Below are 7,116 nucleotides of genomic sequence, written 5' to 3' on the forward strand. Positions count from 1 at the left end.
AAAATGTTTGACAATTGTATTAGTGGTGGACCATTTTATACCCTTGGAGGGGGTCTGGTACATTTGTGGAAAAAAAAATTCCAGTAGACATCAATTAAAAAAAATCAGCTGCAGATGGCTTGACGTAAAGGCAATGACAAGTTGGAAAAAAACATTGGAGCTCATGTGGAAAAATTATGCCACCTCCTCCATCTTCAAGAACCCCCCACCCCCAACCCCGTCCTACAATATAAAATGGTCCAAGACTTACTGGTATACTTTCATTGAAACCAAAATTTGTCACATTCTGTCTTTAGGTTCTGTCTAACCTGTGTGGTGGAGGTCAATCTGATCAAGAATGATATAAAATGTGCAAATTTAAACATAAGAGTGAAGAACAATGTTAAAGCAAACAGGGCAAATAAAATTGCCTGTTTTGTTATTGTTCATTGGCAGTTTATTTTGTATGTTGACAGTTAGTATGGTTTTTATTGAAATTTAATGATTCAATTCAAAACTTGAACTCATTTGCCAATAGCCTAATAATAATTGGCATTACATATGTTGAGAAATAAAATGCTGGATACTTATATATGTTGTATATGTAGTTGGAATTAGATCAGTAAACTGTCTTTACTATAACAAAGAAAAGAATACTGGAAATAATCAGAAGTTATGAGTGTCCTTTAACCTAACACTGATATGATAGATGCAGCCATGTTTAGAATGTTGTGTGCATATTTCTCCATGTATTCATAGGTCTGGTACAGAAGAACAGTAAGATGAAATTCATCAGTTGTGTCAGAAGGTGACATCATACATAGAGAGTAATTCTGCTCTAAAAACTAATGATGCCGTGGCTTCAAAGAAGAAGTTTGGGCAGCGAAAACAGGCCATAGCTGTCAGAGAAGTTGCTATGAAAAGGATGACACTGGACAATGATGATGAAAATGAAGGTACATGTACTAATAACCACATGCACTGTTGTACATCAAAAAATGAGCAGCAATTGACATTGCAAATAGACAAACGTAAATCTGATCAGTCTTTGAATTTTCAGGTTATATTACTGTTTCATAATAAATGGTGTCAAATTTTGTGAAAATTTCAGAAATTTTGAAAATTCCATTTATTTTGGTGAATTGAATAATTAGGCCAAAGTAAGTTAGTTCTTTGTTTTGTGTAAACATACATGTAGAATTTGGATGATTTCATAAAAAAAAAATAAAAATACAATGGTGCTCCCCTTACGTCAACATTCTAATATGAATATCTAAAAAAACATATTTTTTGCTGATTACTTGCAGGATTAACATCTCATGCTGACAAGAAGCGTCGTCAGTCACGTACATCAAAGGTGATTTGATCAGTTACCTAAAGACAAAACATGAGACAGAACTGAAATATAAGCAGGACGCCTTGGAGGTCGAGAAACGTCGACTTGCACTACAAGAAAACAACTGGAACTTCAAATGAAAATGCTTTAACAGTTGGCTAAAAGAAATAACCCTTTGAGTGTTGTATTTTTTTCCCATCAAAATTTTAGTGCAACTTTTTACAAATTTTGATGAACTTTTCTGTAATTTTCATGATAATTTTGCAGCAAATGAACTCAACATTACATTGGCAACAGTTTTTTATCAAAATTTTGACAAAAAATATAACAAATATTGACTTAGGTATATTTTATAAGGGTGACAAAAATTGACTTTGGCACTCCAAGGGTTAAATTTTTATGTGATTTGAAAGTTTACTACAAATGCTGATAATTATATCAAATTAAAAGATACCTTACGTATTTAATATTAATAATTATTGGAATATCGATGCTTTGTGTTTGCTTTCAATTAAAAACAAAATTTTAAAGTTATTGGATGCACATCTGTCTTTTAAGTGATTTGTTCTTGTTTAACTAGTTTAAGGCCTAGTAACTGATTTTTTTTTTTTTTTTTGTCTTTTTATCAAATGTCCCATCCCCAAAAGCATAATGAAATGCCCAGTCTTTAGAATCTCAACACAGCCCATACGCTAGTATCAAAAATATGTGAATTTACATGCAAATATCAGTAAGGTCATGTAAAGGTCATGATCTGGCCATTCAAAGCTACTGTAACTCTTATTTTGGCCAATTTCTCAGTGCTTTTGTTTTGGGTCTCAGCTGTGATTGTGTTGAGAAACTAAGTGGAATATGTGTTTTATCACAGATGTGTTTTATGATTACACCTAGCTATCTACCTTCCCTACATGTTCACCTTCGTTCCTTAACCAATCAGCTCTTCTTCCCATGACTGTTATCAATCCTTCTTCCCAGCAAATCAGCAAAGTCTGCACACGACACTACATCATCAAGCCTTTGTCTCATCGCTCCCCTTCATTCATTCTTTCATTCATTCATTCAGCCGCTGGGTTCATGTCTGGGCTCACACAGTATACCTGTCCCCAAGGACCCCCTCCCCCAAGCCGTATCACCACCGCGGTGAACCCTTGGGCTTGAGAAACCCCGTCTTCGTTCCATTCATGTTTCCACCCGGGTTCGCACAGTTTACCTGTCCCTTAGGACACCGCCCCCCCAAAACTGTATCACAAGGTGATCCCTTGGGTGCAAGAACCGCTCTGCTAACATCATTTTAAATTCGTTCCTTCCTATTGGGGGTCACTTCAGTCATACATCCTTCGTTTGGGCTTTGGATTCCATCCTGACCTCCATTTCTCGGTAATTGCTCTCCTTTCCCACATTTTGGCCTCTCGGGATGGATTCATCATCAAGATTATTCAGACCTTGACCCCATAACCAAAACACATATTTAGGGAGTGGTCAGTTTTTTTGGTTGTGGGTGGGTGGGGGATATTTGTTGGGTTCATGGGGTCACAGTGTTTCCAATATTGGTGGTGGTGGTGGTGGAGGGGGGTCACTGTGTGTTGGAAATGCTCGGGGGGGGGGGTTGTCAGTGTGTTTTGATTGCAAGGAATTGGGTAGGTCAATTTTTAATAATTACACACACTCATCAACCCCAGTCAAAAACTTAGCTTTCCCTTAGACACACAGACAGAAAGACAGACAAACAAACTTACCAGCAGGCTTCACGAAAAAAGATCACAAATTAATAATTTGTTTTAAATTCAATTTATTACAATGTATCAACTATGGTCAATCTAAACCATCACAATTTTCTTAAAGTATAAATTCTGACAAACTTTGTAAAAATTCTTAAGACCAAAATGAATTTACTTGTAAACTTCTTTATTAATCCATTTAATAGACATAAAATTTTTCTCCCAATGAATTGAAATCTACACTATTATTTTAAAACAGACATACAAAGAAATCTTCACTGGCACTCTAATTAATATCTTGAAACCTATTTTTATTAAAATTCTTAGAATCATCCAAAATACGCATCTTCCCCATAACCCCAAACACGTTTGACATTTTAATTATGAACAAGATAATTTTCAAGAGTAGGAGGTTCAAGGTCAAAAGAATTACCTGTTTCACTCCCATATAAACATGTGTGGCAATTGGATAAAATGGTTGCAACAAGGAAATACACCCCAACTGGTTGTAAATAAAGTTTCTGATTTTTCTTAAAATCAACAAACGCAAACAAAGATGCTATTTTCCCAAATCCCCATTCAACACAAACACGTACTTCTGACATAGCTTATTAAAATTCTTCTGTTGCTCATTTAAATTTGCCCCCTTAAATGGCCCCATTAATTCAGGACGAAGAGGATATGCTGGATCTCCATAGACACACAGCACTTCACCACGGTCTTGCATCTGCTCCAACTGTGGCAAAACTCCACTCTCCCCAAGCATGAAGGCATCGTGTCAACTTCCCTCTATAGGACCATACATATGAGCGACAAGTCCGTTAGGGGTTAGAATTGACTGCAAAGAAATTAAACACAAACTTTTTTTCAGTGAAACCATAATCAACCCTTGACTCATGCCAAGCATATGCACATAATTTTAGGATTTTTTTAGAAAACAGAGCATATTTGAACTGAACAACCCCTCAGTATGTACTGTTCTCTGACTCAGAATGTCATCAATTTTAAAGACATAAAAGATAGTTCCTGTTTTGAGAATATGTCATAAATTATGAAGGCAAAAAATATATTTCCTGTTTTGACTCTCCAAAGGGAAAGTTCTTACAAGTAACCGCAACAACACAGATAATTTGGATAAATTGTGAAAAATATTTTCCAAAGTTTGGTCAAAAAATGTGAAACAGGGATGTCCTTAAAAGTAAACCTTTAAGGTAATAAATGTGTCCATCCACATACCTGTACAGTTTGAGGTGATGCAAAACAAAACTTTCCAACTCTAAAATATTACCATACAAAGAGTCATATACTACATGGATAGAGAAAGAAGCATTCTTACCTGGAATTTTAGACAGTGGGTTCTTTTATGACCAGAGAACACAACTGCTTGGCCACGACATGGTCTTGATATGGGTCTGGCAGTCCCATCTATAAATCCCCAACAATTATCCAGTGGGGCTCCCTTGTCATGGATTACTGCAGAAAATCTCACTGGATCAAGCCACTCCATGTCCAAGTTTGTTAGAAGGTGGCCATATTCTCTATGGATATGTTCTGCAATCTGCATAAAAGAATACACACACACACTCAAAACAGATTTCACTGAATCTATGAAGTCACTTTGACAAAATAATGCAAAAAGTTATATTTATTTTTGCTTGCAGGAATAACTAATTGATTTCAGAAGGGGTGAAGGAATTTTTGAAAACAAATCTGTTTAAAATCATGTCACAATATCTAATTAACCCAAAACATTTCATGGGAGAATAAGCCAATTTGATGTGGGGGATGGACGAATTTTTGAAAACAAAATGTTGACCAGCAAAAAAATAATGAAAAAATGATAAGAAACCTGCAAGTGAATCATTGCCACTCTTCTCAAAAAATAAGTTACAAAAAGTATTGAATTACCTGAAATGAGTCTAGAATTATAATGATATTTAAAGCTGCCACCTTTTTGCAAGAACTAATCACATGTACAAGAACATCAAAATGTATTGTGATTTTATATGCAATAAGAAGACAGAAATATTACATACTGTATTGAAAATAATACTCAATTCTGGCTCATCTCTTTGAAAAAACTGTACAAAGTCACATTAGCGGTTGGGATATGACAGCCGCCGCAGAAGAATAAGGTGTGCCTCCATGCTTGTTGCTGTTGTGCCGTTAACCCAATCATCTTCTCTGGAAGAGATAGAGCATCATGCAGGCGGATCAGGTCATTTTTGCCAAACCTGTAATTTTTGAAAGAAAAACAGACTTTAGAAATGAGCACAAGTACGTCATATAGAACTTCACTGTGACAAATTAACTTAGATCCATATGTTCACTCTTGTTAATTCATCAAAAAATGAATAAAAAAATCATTATATATTATTATTGTTGTTGTTGTTGCTGCTGCTGTTTTTATCTCGAAATTTAATAACAGGATAAAAACAGACAACCAGCATGTTTATCACTTACATTGATATTACAAGCAATACAATTATGACATACTGTAAGCCATAATGCATTGCAGATATATCTTTCTCGCCTACCTGAAAAATTCAAGACACTCATCATCTGAAAATGAATGAAGATCAATATGGGTAGTATCCAAATTTCTCCCGTTTGAGAAGGTGTCGATCAACAACAATTCCATGTCGTCTTGATCTTCCTCCAATAACAAAAGTGCTTCAGTGATTTCTTCACGTCTACGTCTGAAAATCAAAAATTATACAAATATTGATTTACTTTCGTGTCCCGCAGCATGTGAACCCGAGAAGACTTCATTAGAATTATGGTCAAGGACAGGTATTAACCAATCACTGCAGATACTCTAAAACGTCACATAAAAGTGGAAATTGAACATTTGATATGGGAAATGAACGCTGGATTGACCAGATCGGCTAATGAATCTCTATAGTGTCTGGACTCTCTACCCGTGTGCAACCTACGTATATACGTTGCTTTTTTTCTTCCAAAAGTGTTATTTTTGTGCGAGACAACCTTCCCTCAACTTTATTCACATTAAAGGACCCTACACAATCAAAATTTTATCCTTGCTGACAACAATGCAATAAAATGTGTCGACAGCCGACTCTTACCTCTCCCAGCTGCTGCCATATCATCCCAGTATATAGTCCTCTGTTTATAAACAATGACACAACAAAATCATGCCGTAACGCCAACGATGATTGGATAAAGGCGAGAGTCATCGCCAATCAAACACAGGTTTACAATGTGTCATTTTACGAGGTGCCAAAGGTCACGTTCTCGTCTTAATCACTTTCAACAGCACGAAACGAGAACGAAACGCGTAAAGTGCTCCACGTTACGTTCTCGCTCCGCTCACACATCTTAATCTCTCTATAGTCCGACAAAGCTGCACAAAAACAACGTTTTCAACGTCAGCTTTTTTAACCTTGATTACCTAGTCTTGCCATTCCGAGAACGTCACTCGGTTGATCTTCGGCATTGTTCGGCAATGGTCGGTTACCCATAGCTACAGGGTATTATTCATACTCGGATAGACACGATTCAACCGTCGGGGGGAAATCGGACGGGGATCGTGACATCGTCATCGTCGCTCTTCAATGACGACAGTATTGTTACATCGGAAGATATTTCATTTCACAAAAGGTGAAATAGCCCAAACAGCGCTCAAATTTCAGTGTTTCTTCTAGGCTGCGTGATTGCGCGATTCCCCTCTCTGGTGTGCTGCGCGCCGCCAATTGCACGTAGAAGGGGCGACCCATTGCGCACTGCACTGAGCTTGCTGGATGGCTGCTATTTTCATGGGTGTCATACATTGACCCGTTATCGGCACCTGTTAATAGTGTGGCAACAGGCATTGTATAGTATAGCAAGAACATTTACACGAAAGGGAATAATTTTAGTTCGATTTTGATACTTTTTGAACTGCTTCAATAAAATGTTATTGAAAAAATACCACGCGTAAATTTCCGTACGCTGAATTTGCATATGAAAGCCAATATCAGCCAATTGAGAGTTACGTTCACAAAAGTTCATTGCCCTAGCCCGATAAGGTTTCTGTGTCACATCATCTCTGTACGATTGAGAAATAGAGACAAACTGAATTTT

At 36.7% G+C, this 7,116-nt stretch overlaps 1 long non-coding RNA gene across 2 annotated transcripts; it reads right to left on the reverse strand.

Moving 5' to 3' along the window:
* Positions 1 to 3,090: 3,090 nt before the first annotated feature.
* LOC139126353 (uncharacterized) lies at positions 3,091 to 6,385 on the reverse strand. Of its 2 annotated transcripts, XR_011550545.1 has the most exons (5): positions 6,120 to 6,385; positions 5,571 to 5,732; positions 5,070 to 5,267; positions 4,370 to 4,591; positions 3,091 to 3,871 (listed from the first exon to the last, which is right to left on the reverse strand). It is a non-coding gene; the product is annotated as an uncharacterized lncRNA (long non-coding RNA). The 2 variants fall into 2 exon arrangements; XR_011550544.1 differs by lacking the exon at positions 6,120 to 6,385 and having other exon boundaries at positions 3,096 to 3,871; positions 5,571 to 5,838.
* Positions 6,386 to 7,116: the final 731 nt, after the last annotated feature.

The sequence above is a fragment of the Ptychodera flava genome (assembly GCF_041260155.1).
Source record: "Ptychodera flava strain L36383 chromosome 3 unlocalized genomic scaffold, AS_Pfla_20210202 Scaffold_27__1_contigs__length_13241970_pilon, whole genome shotgun sequence".
Lineage (NCBI taxonomy): Eukaryota > Metazoa > Hemichordata > Enteropneusta > Ptychoderidae > Ptychodera > Ptychodera flava.